This window comes from Macaca nemestrina, chromosome 5, assembly GCF_043159975.1.
Source record: "Macaca nemestrina isolate mMacNem1 chromosome 5, mMacNem.hap1, whole genome shotgun sequence".
In the NCBI taxonomy this organism is placed as follows: Eukaryota; Metazoa; Chordata; class Mammalia; order Primates; family Cercopithecidae; genus Macaca; species Macaca nemestrina.
Window position 1 is genome coordinate 5,755,128 of NC_092129.1, and position 19,742 is coordinate 5,774,869.

Below are 19,742 nucleotides of genomic sequence, written 5' to 3' on the forward strand. Positions count from 1 at the left end.
TTGGGAATCACTTGGTTTGGGAAAGGAAGAACTGCTCTAGGATGGTCCGGTCCTGAATCTGAGTTCTTATTGACCCAGTTATAGCAGAGAAGAACGTGTGGCATCGAACTTGGAATCAGGTCATGAAGTTTCATGATGCTGACAGACATTTTACCTTTTGGTACTGGCAGGTTTTGCAGAAATATGTTTGGATCAACAGATTGCAAATTAGGAACTGGCATCAGTTCTGACAATTGCTGACAACATTTTAAAAGAATATTTAAAATGGAATCATTACACACTCTGAAATTAATGTTCCCATAGCAATGTTAACACGGCCACCTTGTGCCAACGCAATTACTCATTGATTGCTGTTGCTTACATCTAAATTTAAAGTGCAGTATCTAGACCTAATTACATGGTTGAAGTTAGTATTTTGAGGAATACCTCCATATCAAAGTTTCTTTTCTGGTGGATTCATAACACTTTAGACTCAGACTTTGGTTGTCTCAGAAGCATAACCAAAAGGAAGTAAAAGCAATAATCATTAAAAATGCCAAAGTTGGTCCTACATTTGAAGCCCGGAGTTGAAATATCCTGAGTGATGTGTCAGAAAAAGCAGCAAAGTAAAGAAGCCTTGAGGTGTGCACATACATGGCCATGATTTTGTAGCCATTCTCTTGGCTCTTTGGAAAGAAAAAGCATAGGAACCTGGATCAAGGTCAAATGACACAGCATTGTGTGGTTCTGATTTTGTGTGCAATGCCCAGGGGTGCTCACAGAGTCCACTGGGTCTTTACCAGCTCATCTGGTCACTGGAAACAGAGAGCAAGGAAGACAGTAATGGAGAGACCCAGCTCCACTCCCAGGAGAGGAGGAACCTACCCCTTCCCCTGTCTGGTTGTGTTACTGCTTCTCTGGTGCAGAGAGACCATGGACTGCATTGTGGCATGTGACAGCAAGTGTAACAGCCACCTCCTCCACACACACTGTGGCCCTCCGTGATCTGTAACTGTTCATTGTAGCATTTGTGTGGAGTATGTGGTCTGTATCAGGTTTTAATATTTTATTTTAATTTTTGGTCTTAAGTTCAAATTACTTCTGTTCAATGTTTTAAAAATAGTTACAATTTGAGGAAGGGGACGCTGTCACAGCCTTCAGTTGCCTTGTTCCCCAGCATCAGCCTTGAACTTGTCTAATCTCATATTTGGACAGGGCCAATGAGCCAGATTATCATACTTCTAGTTGTACACAAGCAGTTTGATGACACATTTTCCATTCATGAAAGAAAATTGGTTTTGAACACACTCTAATTGCACGTTTGCAAGTTAGAGCTCCATGCATGCTATTTGTTGGAAGCCCCCTTTGGGTTAATTACAAAGTGCCTAAATTCTATTTGATGATTTTGGAAGTGAAATGTGCATGGGACAGTGTTTCTGTGTCTTGACACCAGCAGAATAGCATCCCATCTTCTAAATTTCACTTTTGCTCTAGGAACATCCTGTACCATATCTGCCATTCAAACAGACCAGTTGTAAGAGTAATTGGGAGAGAATATGGGACCAGAATCCCCTTTCCAATTTTAAGTTTCTGGTCTTAAACATACTTTAAGATACCCCACACTTCTGTGACTACCTCTTCCGCACATCTTTGCCCATGTGTGACACCTTCATTTATGAGATGACAAACTCACTGAAATATAGACAGAAGGAAACTGAAACGGGCAAATCTTCCTGCATTTTGGCAATCACTTGGTTTCGGAGAGGAAGAACTGCCCAAGGATGGTTCACGTAGCTCATCCACTTTTTCTAGAGTGACTCGTTCTGTCTGAGTTGGTGACAACATCCCTGGACATTCTTATTTTTCCCTCCCCTTGACATCTTCATACAGCTGTTTCATGTTTCCCCCAAGTGGTTGTGTCTTTGTTTGGGCATCTGTTCTGTGGCTGGGAAAAGTCTCCATGGGATAATGTGAGGGACAACTTGGTGGGTATCCATAAACCTTGTGAAGAGGAATTATGTCATCACAGGCGAACCCCTGGAATTATGTTTAAGAAATGTGCTCGTAACTCCCAATGAAGCTACACTTTGGTACGTTAACCCTGTAAGTCTTGGAGGGCAACTTTAAGTTGTGGGTGTGCCCAAGAGGAAATGTCCGTGTGTCTTCTAAGTTAGCTTAGCTCATTGGTGACATCATAAGATCACCATCACCTAGGCAATGGAACGTGTTGCTATGGGAACTGCAAAGCTGTATGATAACACAGCTTCAAAATGTTGACAGTTGGAAAGGTTCCCTTTTTACCGTACTGCAAGCCAAAGGAGGTGTATATGTAGGGGTGGCTGTTTTGATTAAAATATTAGTATTTAAAGTTTGTTAAGATAAACTATTTGGAGACAAATAATTTGTGACACTTAAGATATTTAGAATATTGAATTTTTTGGAAAAACATTACCCTTTAGCTGCATTCAAGAAATCCTTATGCCCTGGAACTTGTGCAGGCCGCATGAAGTCAGAGTTGTTAGGAGAAAAAGATAAAATCTTTTTGCAATCAAACTGTAAGAACCATAGATTTACTGGATGGCTTGTCTCCCACATGTGTGACCTTGACTTTGTGGCACTGATGATTGGTTTATGCACATGTCTTTGCTGTAATTCTTTTAGCCATCACTGCCCATCTCCTGAGAACTCCTGGTTTCACCCCACAGGCCACTGAATCATGAGAGTCCCCTTTTATGAAACCGTGACCCAAGCCACATGCCATGTCCCCCCATGTGTGTTTCCATGTTCATACATACATAGATGTGTGTGTGTGAAGTCAAGTCCGTAAACGTCAGTCCTGCATCCGTGGGTTCAAGCAACCTCGGACTGAGAATATTAAAATAATAATAATAATAACAATACAACAATAAAAATAATACAAACTTTAAAATATAGTGTAACATTTATTTACATGGCATTTACATTGTGTTAGATATTGTAAGTAATCTAGAGATGATTCACAGTACATAGGAGGATGTGTGTAGGCTATATGCAAACAGTACACCATTTTATATCAGGGACTTGAATATCTGAGTATCTGTAGGAGGTCCTGGAACTCCCATGAACACTGAGGGATGACTCTGTGTGTGTGTGTGTATGTGTGTGTGTGTGTGTGTACAAATTGAGTGTCCTTATTCAACATGCTTCGGACCAGAAGTGTCTAGGATTTTGGAATTTTTCAAATTTTAGAGTACTTGCATATACATAATGAAATGTCTTGGGGATGGGATCCAAGTCTAAACATAACACTTATTTATGTTTCATGTATATTTCCTGCACATAGCCTGAGGTAGTTTTATGTAATATTTTAGATAATCTTGCACACCCATCACATGAGGTCAGGTGTGGAATTCTCTACTTGCAGCTTTGTAACAGCACTCAAAATGTTTCAGATTTTAGAGCATTTTGAACTTTCAAATTAGAGATGTTCAACCCATATATGTATGTGTACATATTTATACAGGTGATTCTTGTTATTTGAGGTAGTTGTTTTATAAAGTTGTCACGTACACTGCATTAGCCAATACTAAACAGTTGCTTGTACTGGTCATACAGGGTTCGCTTTCTGTGATCCTCTGGTCACATTTATCCACTGAGTAATACATAGCCTTACTTTTTGTGTATTTCTATCTAAAGGCATGTTATTTAATTTATGTTGTTGGTTCAATAACATCAAACTCACCACCAACAGCCCTAACACTCAAGCCTGAACACAATTCCTCTAACATCTGTTTTCTCCATAAGGCACATCACAGCAGTCTCACGACTTGCAACACTAGACAGCACTTCAGCACTGTGCTTGGGGCCATTGTAGGCTGAAAAATCAACCACGAAAGGCAGGAAAATGCAAAAACTGTAGCACTGTGTAGACTGCAGAAAGGACACATTTACAGAATGGGCTGAAACAAGAAGGTGGAGCATTGCCTTGTCCACCCTCAGCTGGGAACGCTCCCATTGAGACTTGGACTCTTTCCCTCTCTGCATACACTCAGAAACAAGCACAACACTGCAGGTGTTAATGTGGGAGTTACTGATACGTTTTGTGAGTAGATGCCTTCACAAATGTGAACCATAATCAGTGAGGTCAACTGAATGCCTGTGTGTGTGTGTGTATATATATATATGTAAATATATTTGCGTGTGTGTGTGTGTGTGTGTAGATAGATGATAGGTGGATAGATAGATGATAGAGAGAGAGAGAGGTAGATAGATAGATGATAGATTAGAGACAGATGATGATAGATAGATAGATAGATAGATAGATAGATAGATAGATAGACAGATAGATAGATAGACATTCAAACTTCCCTCTCTATAGATTCTTCATATCCACCTGAAGATCTGGTAGTGGACAGAAGGTGAAGGGCAGTCGTCTCCTAGAGGAAAATGCGCACTTCCTGGCCCTCAAAAGCTTCCTCCTGAAAGCACCACAGAAATGAGCACCCTCTCCCAGGTCTTTTGGGTGTTGGCTCTGTGCCCCTCTGGTACATGTCTTCAGGTGCTTCAGTCCCTCTTGGAGGTAGGCCTGGAAGGCCAGCTAAGGGTCTTGGACACAGAGATGCCTGGGGGCAGTTCTTGGAACCTGGTGGGCCATCCATACCCACTGAATGACTGAAATGCAGAAATGCTGATGTCAGGGAATGGAAGTGGGGCAAAGCCCCGTGTTGAAGGGTGTGCTGCCCTTTTCGGTGGCTTATCCTTCTCCGTTTCAGTGGCTGCCCCAGCGACAGTGTGGATGGGAGTTACGGGATTAGCAGTGAGGAGTCACCTTTCAAGACCTGTCTGTATGACCAGATGGAAGTTGAGTTTCAATTTCTTCATCGATAGAATGACATAAGTACATAATCTGGGGGAATTCTATGGCTCTGAAGTTCTTTATTTAAAATTTGTTTTCTGATTTTGTAATTCTGAGAAACTCCTTTGGAGTTTTGTAATGTCTTTGCTTGCCATTTTAAGAATGCTGCCCTTTGGGTAACTCTTCACAGAACAATGCAATATATCGTTTTTCGTGTTCTCTATTACTAGTATTAATAAAAAGCATTATTTTGGAGAAGAGTTTGTCGATTACTCATGTTGATGTTTTGGCTTTTTAAAGTTATGATAATTTTTGAGTTGTATTATTAGGTTGGTACAAAAGTAATGGCAAAAACCGCAATTACTTTTGCACCAAACTAAAAACAGCATTGTGATTCCTAGAAATTCTCTCGTAGCATCAGGATTAGTCAGGCTGTTTGTGTGTGGGGGGGTGGGGGGGCGTTTTTTTAAATTTGTACCTGTAAAATTATAGATTGTTAGCTGCCACTTGGGAGCATGGGCCGTGTGCTGGGCACTCTATTAAATATGCACTACACCAGTCCCAGTGCTTACCAGTCCCCTCGTATCTCTGACGGTGCATATCAGAATCCTCATTGTTCAGATGCTGAAACAATGGCTTCGAATAGCAGTGATGAAGCTGAGCTGCGATTCAAACCCAGGTGGGCCTGATTCCAAAGTCAACATTCTTTCTCATTGGCTTTGCAAAGTACAACACTCTAAATACACATTAGATTTTATCACATACTTTGGAAATTTTGTTTGCATTTTTAACTCCAGTTTAGTTATAGGATTTTATAGTATATTGAGGGTGGGGTGGCAATGAAGAAATTGAGGAAGTACATTCATTTTACTAGAAGCTAAAGCTTTATCCCCTTTGTAGAACTAAATTAGACTTTAAAAAAATCTCTTGCTTTTAACACCCCCAAGATGTTATTAAAAGAAACTTTCAAATATAGTTTTTATTCTGGCAGTATTGTTTTTAAACTGGCACGACACTATATATACGAGTTGCCTTGTGAATCTTCCAAACAGAAAGCACTGTACTTAGCAGATTTGTCAGCAATTTATTTAGATGCCGTTTGACTATCTGATGAGCCATCACAACATTCCCATCTGTTCGTCAGGGAGGGAGTTGGAATGTAAACAGACCCAGGCACTGTTTTCTGACTGCCTGAGTTTTCTGGCCATCTTGTCTACCTTGTCACCAGCGTCCTATTCATTAAAGCCTCAGCGCTCTCTTGAGTCCTGCTTAACACTGGTCGGCCCCATCTCTATGTCTCCACCCCCAGATATGATTGCTCTATGTCATCACATTGCACCATTCATGCCACATGTGTTTATTGAGCATCTAGTTTATGCCAGGCACTATTCTAGGCATTGGGGATACAACAAAGAACAAACTAGAGTAAAAGCCCTGAGCCTCGCATTCTAGAGGAGAAAAGAGAAAATAAACAAGATGCATCCGTTTCAAAAAATACGTTGAAAGTGATGGGGGCAGGTGTTTGATGTGGGAACAAGCCTTATAGACACTTAAGAAGAGGGCATTGTAGACAGAAGGAAGGAAGGAAGGAAGGAAGGAAGGAAGGAAGGAAGGAAGGAAGGAAGGAAGGAAGGAAGGAAGGGCAAAGGAGTCCTTTGGAGAAGAAGTTTGCATTTGGTGGAACAGCAATGAGTTGGGGTGGTAGGAGAGAAGCCAGTGAAGGGAGATTTGTCAAGGTGGGCTTGGGAGATGAGCACCCATAGGCCATGAAAGGCTTGTCTAAGGCATTTGGCTCTGAGCTAAGTGAGAAGCCAGAATAGGGACTGTCCCCACCCTTGGGAAGCCCTTGTGCAAGGCCAGAGGAGCAGGTGAGAAGCTGCGTGCTGGCCTGGCACCACCCGGGGAGGAGCAATCTGCTTTCTGATGCTTCCACCTGGAACCAATGGGGCGGCCAGTTACATCCCTCAAACCCTGCTATAAATGCCTTAATGTCACTCTCAGCAACCTCTGTGACATATCAGGCCATTGCTTCAATTGTTATCCTGCAGCCATAATATACCAAAACCAGGAAGTCATTTTCTATTGTATCTCCTATTTCCCCTAAGCTACGGTGTACAAGTCCAATGGACAGCCACTAACAAGGCGAGCAATATAAAATTGTGCTGTAACTTTGTACAATTTCTTGTCTAAGTCCTTCCCATTGCCAGCTCAAGACCTTCCCACAGAAGTACTCCCACAGAGTACTCAAAACCCAAGGTAACTTGGCGGCCTCTCTCTTTCCCTCCTGTGTGTGGCACAGCCCCAGCCAGGGGCCTTGGGAGTGTATAAAGTCAGGCTCTTCAAAGTCCACAGCGCAGTTCCTTTTCCCTGGACTGATGTGGCACCTTCAATTCCTCTCAAATTGGATTAAACCAAGTTTGACTTTTGTGCTCCATTTTTTTTTTTTTTTTCCAACATTTCAATGAATTACCAAGACACAGCTTTCTATAGAGAAGCAACTTTCTCCAGACCTTCATTGCCATTTTGGACACACAACCCCAAACCCAAAATGTGTCCATGGGATCAACCCGCAATGCAAACAACTGCTTTCTAAGCAAAAGCCCGGTTTCTAGGAGGCAGCCCACGAATGATGTGTCCTGCAGTGCACAGCGTGTGGTGGGTGGAGGAAGATGGCGGACGGGAAATCCGAGGAGATTCACCACAGAGCAGCCTTCCGGTGTCAGCTGTTCTAGGGCGCCATGGAAAACACACCGCTTGACGAGACTCCACCCTGGAGATTTACTACTCAGTGAAAAGACGCATCCCATTCACAGACTGGGACGCTGGAGTCGCCATGTTCTGGGAAGAGGTCTGTCTTGGCAGGCGGCCTTCCCTCTGGAAAAGCAGCATCTGAAGCGCCCCCTCCTCTGACAAGACAACACGGAATTGGCGGGGGGACACCTCCAGCCTTCACTAGGCTTGCCTTGGTGTTATCGCACGCAGCCTGTGCGTTCAAGGTTCCCGGCCCCGGTGCTGGGTTGGATGTGGATTCTTTTTGGTGGCCTCTGCTGCTGTGACTGGAACCCACATTGAGAAAAGGCAACTCCCAAGCAAAATCGAGCACTCTGCAATTCCTTAAATCCCCTTTCTCTTTTTTCCATGTTTCTCCAACCCAGTGGTAGCCCAAGACATTTTAGGCTGCCTTTGTGGGTGTTGTTTATGGACTGTCTCCTTTGGGAGGCGCTTTCTCATTCTCTAAGAAGAAACAAAACAAAACACAAGACCCAGCCTTCCCAGGTGGGTGAAGTCCTGCATGGCAGCCCTCCCTGGCTCTCTGTGAACAGGGAAAGAGCCCAACTACTTCCTGTGGCATCATTTCCATCCACCTTGCTTCCTCGTAATAATTTTTGTGAAGATTATTCTGGGGCTGCAAAACAGCCTTACTTTTCAAAGTGTTCTTGCTCCTCCTCTCCCAAGCATTTGCTGAAATAAGAGGTTCCTCCCGGTTTTGGGAAACATATTCCTCAGTTCCTGACTTGACTCCAGAACGACACCTGTTTAAAGTTCACCCTCTTCTTCTCTCAGTTTCCAATGTTGTCCTAAGACTCGAGGTGTAGTTTTTTGTTAGTTCCTTTGTTGGTTTAAGTAGCAATGACTGAAGCCTGTTCTCTACAGATCTGACTACAGTTTTCTCTCTGCCTCTGAACAAACTATTTTGCAGAGCCAGAGATGTCCAGGCATGGCCTCAGCCCTCACCCCTGCTGCTCTGGGCACGGCCTCAACCCTCATCCGTGCTGCTCTGGGCTGTTCCACGGTCCTTCTCCCACCTCTGCAGGGAGGCCCATCACTGGTCTGCAGCATCTGCTCCTCCTGCAGGGTGCTTTGTTCCTCTTACTTGCTGGATTCCACGAACTGTGATGGCACTCAGGTCTGGGCAGCACATGAACCCCTGACACCTGGGTAAGGAGCAGGATGATGAGGGGGAAGGAAGATGAGGCCACGAACTTCAGGGCGACCAGTGACTCTCAGCCCAAACCTCAGAGCTCCTCTTTGCAGTCTGCAGCGAGTGAGTGCGGCTCCCACTGTGCAATGCACTGAGAGTGTCTCTGAAGTGACTTGCACCTGAATTGAGTTCCAGCAATGTGAGGCTCCCAGGAAGTGCTGCTGTTCTCACGGAGGGAGGCTCTCACCCGCCCCTCACCTCAGCCTCTAGCACATACTTATGCCCCTGGCCTTCCACGCTGGGAACAGCGTTACCCACCTCTGGGGAAAGAGATGTAGTGATGGCCCAGATCCTGAATCTCCCACGCAGGACCAGTGAATCTTGCAACCACGGCCGCAGGCCTGCACTGCACTGGGACTCTGGGCGATGGAGCCTTGCACCTCCAGGGTTTTGGCCCCATCACCATGAGTAGTCTCCTGCTATGTAAAAACCAAGAAGGCTTCTTGTCCTGATGAGTTCAAAACCTAGTTGAAAGTATGCAGAGGGGTCCTCCTAACACAAGACCCTGCTCTGTGATTGCCTGGCCCATAAAGAGAGGGTTAACGTTCCCAGACAGAGCCCTACCTCTCAAGACCTGTCCAGCAAGGACAGGGCTGTAAGCACCTGCATTCCTTCCTTCTGCAACCCAGGAGCGAAGGACGTCTTGGCTATTAATTTATTTACCTGGACTCCGATCTACCATGTGACTTTGGTCACGTTACTTCACCTCTCTTGGCAATAGTCTCTTTACTTTTTGCAACCCGGGGACTGGGCTCCTTCAGTGCCTCTTAGAACTCCTGATCCTAAGGGAAAGGATCTGACCTTTAGGCAGTGTAAGTGTTCTCTTTCCTAGGCGCCTCTCCTATTCCAGGCTTCCTCTGTTCCGTGGGTTCCTTTTCCTCCCCATGTGTGCATCCTCTGGCACCTGCCAGAGGACCCCTTCCCAGATGTTCCTTCCACCTCATCTTCCCATTATTTCCATTCTTTCAGCTTGCTTTGTCCTAATCTGACTTTTTGAAGCCATTATCTATTATTTCATTATAAAAAGTCCAGCTTGGGTCCCACCAAGTTAATTTCGTGACTGACTATCGGTTTGAGACCTGGAGTTTGAAAACCATTGCTCAACATGAACTTAAAGGCCAAGTGCATAACCCCTGTCATTCAAGTGGCTTTGGTACCATGGGTCCTAGGACAGGTCCCTGCAGAAGGCAAGTGGTAGAAAAGGGAGAAGGGATCTCAGGACATGAGTTCATAGGAGGCTGGGAAAAGTGTGAAATGTTTTTATGCTGGTAAAGCTAAATGGAGAGCTTCCTCCTTTCCACTGCATCCTTGGAGCAGTACTGATCAAAGCACTTTGTGACACAGAAGGGTCTTACATGACCTTAAGCTCCTCTCCAGGAGTTCACTGTTCCAAGATGACTGGCTTTGCCACCAGTCTCATGTAGGGAAGGAAGGAAGGAAGGAAGGAAGGAAGGAAGGAAGGAAGGAAGGAAGGGAGGAGGGGAGGAGGGAGGAGGGGAGGAGGGAAAGAGGGGAGGAGGGAAAGAGGGGAGGAGGGAAGGAGGGGAGGAGGGGAGGAAGTAGGGAGTGAGGAATGAAGGAGGGAGGGAGGAAGGAAGGAAAGAGGGAAGGAGGGAAGGAGGGGGGAAGGAAGGAAAAAAGGAAAGAAGGAAGGAAGGGAATGAGGAAGGAAGGAAGGGAATGAGGAAGGAAGGAGGGAAGGAGGTAGAGGAGGGAGGAAGGAAAGAAGGAAGGAAGGAAAGAAGGAAGGAAGGAGGGAAGGAAGTAGGGGAGGGAGGAAGGAAAGAAGGAAGGAAGGAAGGAGGGAAGGAGGGAGGGAAGGGGGGAGGGAAGGAGGGAGGGAAGGGAGGAAGGAAAGAAGGAAGGAAGGAAGGAGGGAAGGGAAGAAGGAAGGAAGGAAGGAGAGAGGAAGGTGGGAGGGAGGGAGGGAAGAAGGAAAAAAGAAAGGAAAGAAGGAAGGAGGAAAGAAGGGAGGGAAGGAGAAAAAGGGAAGGTAAAAAAGAATAAGGAAAGAGGAAAAAATTGTTTTATAAAATAACACATCTTTTCCGAATTATAAGAACATATACTATTACTTTTATGACTAGATTTGTGTCTAGTAAGGTTATTACTGCTTTGTTTTTAAACCTGACATTTGGAGAACTCCATGTGCTTTCGCTGGTTGCATGCAGTCTTGCTCCAGGCCAACATTGTTAATATTTGGATTCTATGAACCTTTACCACTTGCAAGTGTTTAATAATCACTCTCATTCTTTGAGGCTTTTTTTTTTGTTGTTGTTGTTGTTTTGTTTTTTGTTTTCAGTTAAATAAGTATTGGTCAGGTGCAGTGGCTCACGCCTGTAATCCCAGCACTTTGGGAGGCCGAGGCGGGTGGATCACGAGGTCAGGAGATCGAGACCATCCTGGCTAACACGGTGAAAACCCATCTCTACTAAAAATACAAAAAATGAGCCAGGCATGGTGGCGGGCGCCTGTAGTCCCAGCTACTCCAGAGGTGGAAGCAGGAGAATGGTGTGAACCCGGAAGGGGGAGCTTGCAGTGAGCCGAGATCACGCCACTGCATTCCAGCCTGGGCAACAGAGCAAGACTCCATCTCAAAAAAAAGAAAACAAAAGAAAAAAAAAGTATTAGATGCTTACTGCAGATAATTACAGAAAAAGAAAAGAATTTTTAAAATTACCATGTAAATGGCTATTTAAAATATATAAACATATGTATTTTTAATATTTAAATGCATATATGTATATATATATGTGTTTTAGATTCCTTACAAGTATAACCATGCTATTTACAGTTAATAAAAAGTGTTTGTTAGTGAAGTTAATAGATATGGACAAGATTCTTAATGATTATTAAATAAAGATTAATACCTATAAAAGATCAAGATTTTTAAGGGTTGAGTTGCTTTTAATTGTATGTATGTAAACGTAGACTAGGAATAACAATTTAATCATGTCTACTAATTGAAACAGCCTGTACATAGACTTTGTAGACATAAATATAATAAAATTTCATTTATTTATGATATAAAATTTCATCTCTCCAATATTTGAAGTGAATTTCCTGAACTGGTTGAAATTAGTAAGGTTTTGGTATGAAAATATCATTATTTTTGTAAAGTTAAAGAAATCACTTTATGTAGTGGAATGGCTTTGGCTCTGCATAACAATTCTTTACAAACATCTACATCTACGGTTGTTTGGAGACTGGAGAGTGGTGATGTTTGCCTTGTACACGGTGAATAACATATTCTATTAAACAAAAGCTCATAATGACTAAATAATGAAAGACGTGAAATATCTAAAAATGATAAAAGAATTTCGGCAAATATGACACAAAAGCTAAAATAACAAAGAAAACTCAAATCTATTAATTAGTAGACAAATTACTTTGGTAGACATTGTTGAATGAAAGTCTTAGAATGTGATCAATATTATGCTGCTTAAAAAAAGGAGAGTTGAATGTGACTTATACTGGATTTGAATCTTTCTGAGTAAGATTCCATGGTTATGCCCAAATGCAGTACTAAGTGAAAACAAAAACACTAAGGGAAATTAATGGGAATTAAGACATTCTAACTTAGAGAAATGTAAAATATAAAAAGAACACTTCTTTTCTTATGTTTACATTTGTTTGTTTAATAATCTAAAGTATAGGAGATCCTTGCCCTCCAAAAAAGCTTGCTGCCTAGAAAAGTCTCCTTAGAAGGATGTGACCCAAATTAGGGGAAAAAAATTGTACCATAAAGAGAGAAAAATTATTGAGTGAGGCTTTATTTTGAAAAATTAAAGTTAGTGATTATATTTATAGTCTAAGATATTAGGTATTAATTTCCTGTATGGGTTGATTCTTAAGTTTCTTTTTACTCTTGGCCAATGACCTCTCTTCATTGTTTATTGCAAAAATAGGATCAATCATAGAGACTTCCCTGTCTGTTTCCCTGTGGAGGCCCATCCAGATCCATGGAGGTCTCCACATCTCCCTTCCCCTAAGGCATATGTAATGGCCTCACTCCAACACAGACCAGCCCCTCCACTGCTGCTTCAGATTCCATTCCCTCTCTCTTCTCAAAGACTTTGTCTTGAAATTACCTTCCTCTTTACTATACCACCAATTGTTTCCTTTATGCTTGGCCATTCCCTTCAGCATTAAAACTTCTCTCATACCTTTCATCTTTGGTGTAACAACCCTCCTAAGTCCTATGATTATCTCCAGTTACTGCTGTACTCCTCTGCTCCCCTTGAAACCAATGTTTCCATTCCCACTTCCTCAGCTGAGATTCTCTTCTTGGCCCACTGCAACCAGGCTTCCATCTCTCCACTCCAATGAAACCATCCTTCTTATGGTCCCCAGTGGCCTCCTTCTTGCTAAATCCAGTGGCCATTTCTCTGCCCTCTTCTTGACGCCCTCTTCTTTTTCCACAGATGACTGCTTCCAGCTTAAAGCATCCTCTTCCCTTGGTTCCTAGGACACCTCATCCTCCTGTTTCCTCCTGACTGTTCTCCATCTTCTCTGTTGATAAATGTTGGAGTGCTCAGCCTTTTTTTAGTATCTACGCTACACTTTCTCCCTAGGTGATCTCATCCAAAGTAATGGCTTTAATCACCATCTTTATGAAAATAATTCCCAAAATGTTACCTCCACCTTTTATCCTTCCAACTTCCAGTGAGTAGCAGCCTGTTATACAACAGTTTCCTGGACCTATGCACATGGATGTCTTATTGAAACCTCAAACTCAACATGTCCAAAGGAGAAATCTAATTTGCCTTCCTCCAATTGCCTTTTCTGTCTCCTAGTTTACTTCCAAAACGAATGCTAAATTCATGTACTTTCCTCCATCTTCACTAGTACTAAACTAGTTCAACTTCTAACCAAATTAGCCTTCCTCCATGTTCCACAGTGTAGTCAGAGCAGGCAGAAAAAGTTTTATACAAACTGAAACCATATAAAACACAATTAATTAATATTCTCCAATGAACTCGCAAAGCAGAAGAATAAAATTTCGAACTCCTTACAAAATTCTGTAAAAACTGAACCTCACCTAACTTACCAACATCCTATTACTCTCCTTTATCATACCTCAATTTTACTTCGGAAGTAAAGCAACAGGACTTGACAAAGAGTTAAATGTAGGAGATGAGGAAAAAAGTGTCAGGAGTGACTTCTGTGTTTCTATCTTGCTCAATTTGTAGTGTTAGTAACAGTAATGCTGGCTGCTGTAACAAATAGACCACATATAAATGGCTCAAACACAACAGAAGTTATTTCTGGTTCACATAACAGTATAAAATGTGTGTTCCTGGTCTGGGCAGCTTTCCCTCATGTACCCAGGACCCTTTCTTCTGCAGCCTTGCCTTCTCCAGGGACTCTCTGTTGTCTGTGTCCAGACTGTGGAAGGATGATGAGTGTGGAGAAGACACATCTGCCCTTCAGTCTTCGCCCAGAAACAATGCTGATACCTCCACTGACATTTCACTGGCAAGAATAGCCTGTGGGCCACACCTGAAATGGGAAGGAGGCAAGGAAATATCATCGCCAGTGGGTAGCCACTTCCTAGAACTTCCTTCTCTAGATGGGCTCACAAATTCCAGCCCTGTCACAGATAACCATTCTTTGAAATAAGGAATGCCGAAGAGAGCCAGTTCTGTGAGGGAGTATTGGGAGTTCACACCATATCAAGCAAGAGCAAAGAGAGGAGAAGTAATTCAGGGTGCACCACCTATGCATGTGATGCCAAAAGCAACCCACCAGTTGGGATAAAAAACAGTCAACTTACCATTTGACCTTGAATCCAGAAACACCAATCAAAGGAGAATGATCACTGGTCGGCAGCCGGCTTGCCTCTTGCTCATTTTCGCATCACATAAATCCAGCCGAGGAAGCACAGGTTCGAGTTGTGGCATCTGTTTGCAGATCTCTGAGAAACAAGGGTTGTGGTCAGAGGAGTGGAGGTGTGGTTGGTTGATATGGGGTGGGCTGTTCTGATTCTGAGAAGACCATGAGCTTGTCAGACAGAAATGTAATCTGCATATGTGATCCATGCAGTTCTATTTATAGATTGTATATACATATACAAAATGTGTCTTTGTTTTTATTCAATTTGGAAATAATTATTGACCATGATTTCCTACAGCTCACACAAATAAGGTAAGAACAAAGGTTATCAATAGTTAATAATGGACTGGGACTATTTGAAAAGCAACTTGGACAATGGAATGAATCAATATCTCTGGATACTCTGACCTCAACCATGCATATCATATAAGCTAATGTCTGGTGGATAATTTTAAGTGACAGGACTGGGGACAAATAAATGAGAACAAAGAAAATGAGAAAAACAATTCTTTTTTTTTTTTGAAACGGAGTTTCACTCTTGTTGCCCAGGCTCGAGTGCAATGGTACAACCTCAGCTCACCACAACCTCCGCCTCCCAAGTTCAAGGGAGTCTCCTGCTTCAGCCTCCTGAGTAGCTGGGATTACAGGCATGCACCACCACACCTGGCTAATTTTGTATTTTTAGTAGAGACAGAATTTCTCCATGTTGGTCAGGCTGGTCTCGAACTCCCGACCTCAGGAGATGTGCCCGCCTCGGCCTCCCGAAGTGCTGGGATTACAGGCATGAGCCACCGTGCCTGGCCATGCGGGGCATTTTGTAACAAGGGCTGAGGAGCCACATGAGAGGCAGGGGAGGTGGAGGCAGCCCACATGAGACCCGGAGCCCTCATGAGGACCTGGGCTTTGTTCTCTGTGCCATAGGAGCCACCGGCTGTTTTAAAACAGAGGAGAGAATGCTCATTTTTAATACTTTAGGTGAATTACTCTAGAAAGTGAATTGAAGACATACCTGGTGTGGAGCTGGGCGTAACAGGAGAGGTGCCCCTTTTTGCCACGTGGCGTGGAGGTTCATTCATTTAGCTAGCCTTGGGGGAGCACTGAGTTCCTGCCAGGCGTCGAGACAGGAGCTGGAGACGCCACAGAAACAAGGCCGGGTCCTGATAGATGAGGGGCTTCCAAGTGGGTGAATATGCTTCGCTGCGGAATCATCAGAGCCTGTTGGTGGAGAAATCAGTGGAGGAGTCCACTTGGAGGCTGAGCTGGAATGTGCTGCTGTCTACAGTGCTTCGTCCCACGCACCCTGGGCTCTCCCTCTCCTATTATTGGCTGTGCACATGACCGTGACCTACAACTGGGCCTTTCGCTCATTAAGAGAGTGCCTGGGTCTGGTTTTAAACACAAACTTGCCCCTTGCTTCAGTTAGGGGCCTGTTATCATTAGTCTGGTTAGTTCAGGGAACATCATATATTTTGCTGTGTAATGATCACAGTGACATCCAGTAACTATGACAGTGAGTTGGATAGATGTGAAGCCTGCAGTTCTCCTTTATAGACTGATTATTGAATTTGGCCTTGAGCTGGAGCCTGAGAAGGGAGAAGTAAACTTTGTCTCTGATTTGTCCTGTAATCCTTTTTCTGTTACCAACCAATTATAACCAATACTCACTGGGTTTGGAAGAAAGGTGTTCACTGGGTTGGAAGAAATACTACAGTCTCTCCTTCTTTACAACTAGATGTATGTACACATGGGGTTTGGAGACAGAGAGACAGAGAGAGAGACAGAGAGAGGCAAAAGAGAGAGAGAGATGTGTGCCCACTGGTCAGATGCCTTTATTTTTTTATTTTTAGTTTTAGTTTTCTTTGAGACAGTCTTGCTCTGTCACCGAGGCTGGAGTGCAGTGGCGTGATCTCAGCTTACTGCAACCTCTGCCTCCTGGGTTCAAGTCATTCTCTTGCCTCAGCCTCTGCAGTAGCTGGGATTGCTGGCACCTGACACCATGCCCAGTTAATTTTTGTATTTTTAGTAGAGACAGGGTTTCTCCATGTTGGTTAGGATGGTCTTGAACTCCTGACCTCAAGTGATCTGCCCGCCTCGGCCTCCCAAAGTGCTGGGATTACAGGCATGAGTCACCACACCCCACCCAGATGTCTTTATTTTTGAGTGGTCTGACTGGACAGACCTCCACATGTCTCCAAAACAGAGAGCACATCTCCCTGCCCCTCTCTTTCAGCCCCCATTGCCCTCACAGGGCAAGGGGCAGGAAGATCCACTAGATGTCGCTGAGGCTGCGAGGGCACCGGCGAGCCTGTGGGAGTCCTGCTTGCCTCCCCTGGCCTCCTGGCCTCCTTGGCTCCTGGCAGCAGGACCCATCAGATAGCCCTGGCCAATCAGCCCTCCCCAATGGATCTCGGAAGAGCCAATGAAAATCAGTGTATGGGGAGATTCAAAAAGAAAAGGGAAAAAACAGGTTGCTGAGCAACCCAACTCCGTAAGCAGAGGGAGATGCTATTTTTACACCAAGAAGGTGGCTGCAGTTGATTCTGTAGCAACTCCCAGGAGAGCAGAGCTCTGCCTTAGCCAGGGTAGGAGCTCCTGACAGCCCAGGAATGAACCACAGGATGCAGCATCTGGTAGAGCCCAGCGAGCGCACACAGCTTTGGGTCATGGGTGCCAAGGCCCCAGGCACCACCCTTTAGGGTTCAGATTAAATGTGACTTCTTTAGAAAGGCTTCCACGTTCAGTCAGTCCTTCAGCATGCCTGTGCTGCTTCTGCATAGCACTCACCTGAATGTGTAATTATAAGCGTATTTTTGTGATTTTTGCAAAACATCTCTCTGCCCACTAGCCTGGAAGCCAAGGAAGGTAGGCACAGTGACAGTCTCCATTCACCACTGTACATCCCAGCCCCTAGCCCATTCTCTGGCCCAGTGGCTCTCAGTCAATACTCAGGGAATATGTGAAAACAATGGCTGAATATTAGTGTGATGGTTGTGATCATTATTAAATGTAAACTTTAGTCAAAGTGTGGGAAAGAGTATTATGATCTCAATAGTTTTTCTTTAAGTTGCTACCAGAAGTATCTTTCAACAATAAAATACCTAGATTCTGGCAATTACTGAGTGAGGATCATCCCCCAAATTAACCAATATGTTTGCACTGGTACCACAAAAGTTGCTGGTCTCATTGTTATGCCAGACACTCTTCTGGATGCTGGGAAAGATGCACAAATGAACAAAGGCCCTGTCCCCATGGAACTCACATTGATCCGTGGGAAAAAGACAAAATCAAAAAGTGAAGGCAAGAGCTCCCAGGAGGCCTCCATGGGGTCCCCGAAGGCCTTTGGATCAGATGACTTTTGAGAAGAGACCCAAAGAAGTGGGGGAATGAGGCACGCAGACATCTGGAGGAAGAACCTTCTGGAAACACAGAGACTCTGAGGCTGCTGTAGGGACAGCAGCATGTGACCGAGTGAGGAAGGCAGTGCGCTGGGATGGAGCAGGGAGGAGGCAGCAGCCAGGTCCTGGGAGGCCTTCCAGACCTGCCATGTCACATGGAGACAAAGAATGGACAGGAATGACCTGAGGACTGAGTCTGGGAGTGGGCGCCGTCCAGTGTTTAGGGGTGGGGAGGTTGGGAGGGTCCCAGGGAGGAGAATGAGAGCATCCTGAGGTGACACCCTCAGGATGTGGGATTCCCAGGAGGTAAGGGACAGCTGTGGCACAAGGCTGAGGGGTGAGGATTGGATTTGACCACATGTTGATCTCAACAGGAGCTGTTTTGATGGTGGGATCACAGCACAGGAGTGACAAGGAAGAGATCCCCAATCTCAAGGTTTCTTGCTTGCTCCATGCCCCGGAGTGGCCTGTTCATTTTGGAGTTCCGATATGAACTTCGAGACCTAAAGGGTGGTGCCTGGCACCTTGGCACTGTGACTTGAGGCTGTGCTCGCTCACCAGGCTATACCAGGTACTGCACTGTGCGATTCATTCCCAGGCAGTCAGGAGCTCCTACTCTGGCTAAGGCGGAGCTCTGGTGTCCTAGAAGTTGCTACAGAATCTACTGCAGCCACCTTATCAGTGTAAAAACAGTGAGGGCTTAGTTTATCACTGTGAAGGAGATGGGAGGCAGCAGGGGGATCTGGGCACAGCAGTAAGAAGACTGGACTAAGTTTCTGCCACAAAAACAGAAACAAACATGGTGTGCACCATGCCCAGGCCTCTGCACCCACTAGCTGGATCTGACTCTCCCAGCTGAGCCCCGATATGGTAGAGACCCAGCTTCAACTGCAACAGCAAAGGCCACATCCTGCCTTGGGCTGTGGCGAGAACAGGACGGGAAGGACCTGGGCTTTGATAATCCTCTGGCATACAGGCTGGCACCCACCCGAACACCTCCCATCTCCTTCACAGTGTTCCCTCTCAGTCCGAGATCGAGGTATGGGCATGGCTGTGTTCTCTCCAAAGCCCCATGGAGGATCCTTCCTCACCTCTCCCAGCTTCTGGTGGCCATGGGCAGTCCTTGGCTTGGGGTTTCTCTGACCACGTCTTCACAGGGTGGCCGTCCTCTGCCTCTGTGTCTGTATCTCCATGGTCTTCTCCTCATGTCTGTCTCCTCTGCTTATAAGGATACCTGTTGTACCGGACGTATCAGAGTGGAGCCTGCCTGATGGAGTATGACCTCATCCTCTCTTCATGACATCTGCAAAGAGTCTATTTCCAAATAAAGTAGCATTCTCAAGTACTGCAGTTAGGAGTTTAACATACCTTTTACAGGGACAAAATTCAACTCTCAACAAGAAGACAGTGGAAATTAGGTAGGAAGGATGGTTGAGAGGCAAACCTGTACTGAGCCAGGCTGAGGAGTTCAGACTGTGTTCCTTAGGCCAGGGGCTCTCAGTCCTGGCTATTTATCAGAACTACCTAAAAAGCTTTTGAAGATGCAGATATCAGATTCTACCCAAGCCTACTGAATCAGTCATTCTAGGATATGAAATGTTTAAAGCTCCGTGGGTTTCTAATACTTACCCTGGGTTGAGAGCCACTGCTCTGGCTAAAGAGGACCTCTTGAAAGGTTTTCATTTCTTGTGGTATCAGTTTTAGAACAGCTTGCAGC

General features: G+C 44.7%; 1 protein-coding gene and 1 long non-coding RNA gene across 4 annotated transcripts in view; one reads left to right on the forward strand and one right to left on the reverse strand.

The window, feature by feature from the left end:
- LOC105487544 (phosphodiesterase 10A) overlaps positions 1-19,742 on the forward strand; it is a 661,304-nt gene that overhangs the window by 72,524 nt on the left and 569,038 nt on the right. The window lies entirely within an intron of this gene.
- LOC139363267 (uncharacterized) lies at positions 14,167-15,759 on the reverse strand. The gene is made up of 3 exons (XR_011623245.1): positions 15,640-15,759; positions 14,572-14,712; positions 14,167-14,297 (listed from the first exon to the last, which is right to left on the reverse strand). It is a non-coding gene; the product is annotated as an uncharacterized lncRNA (long non-coding RNA).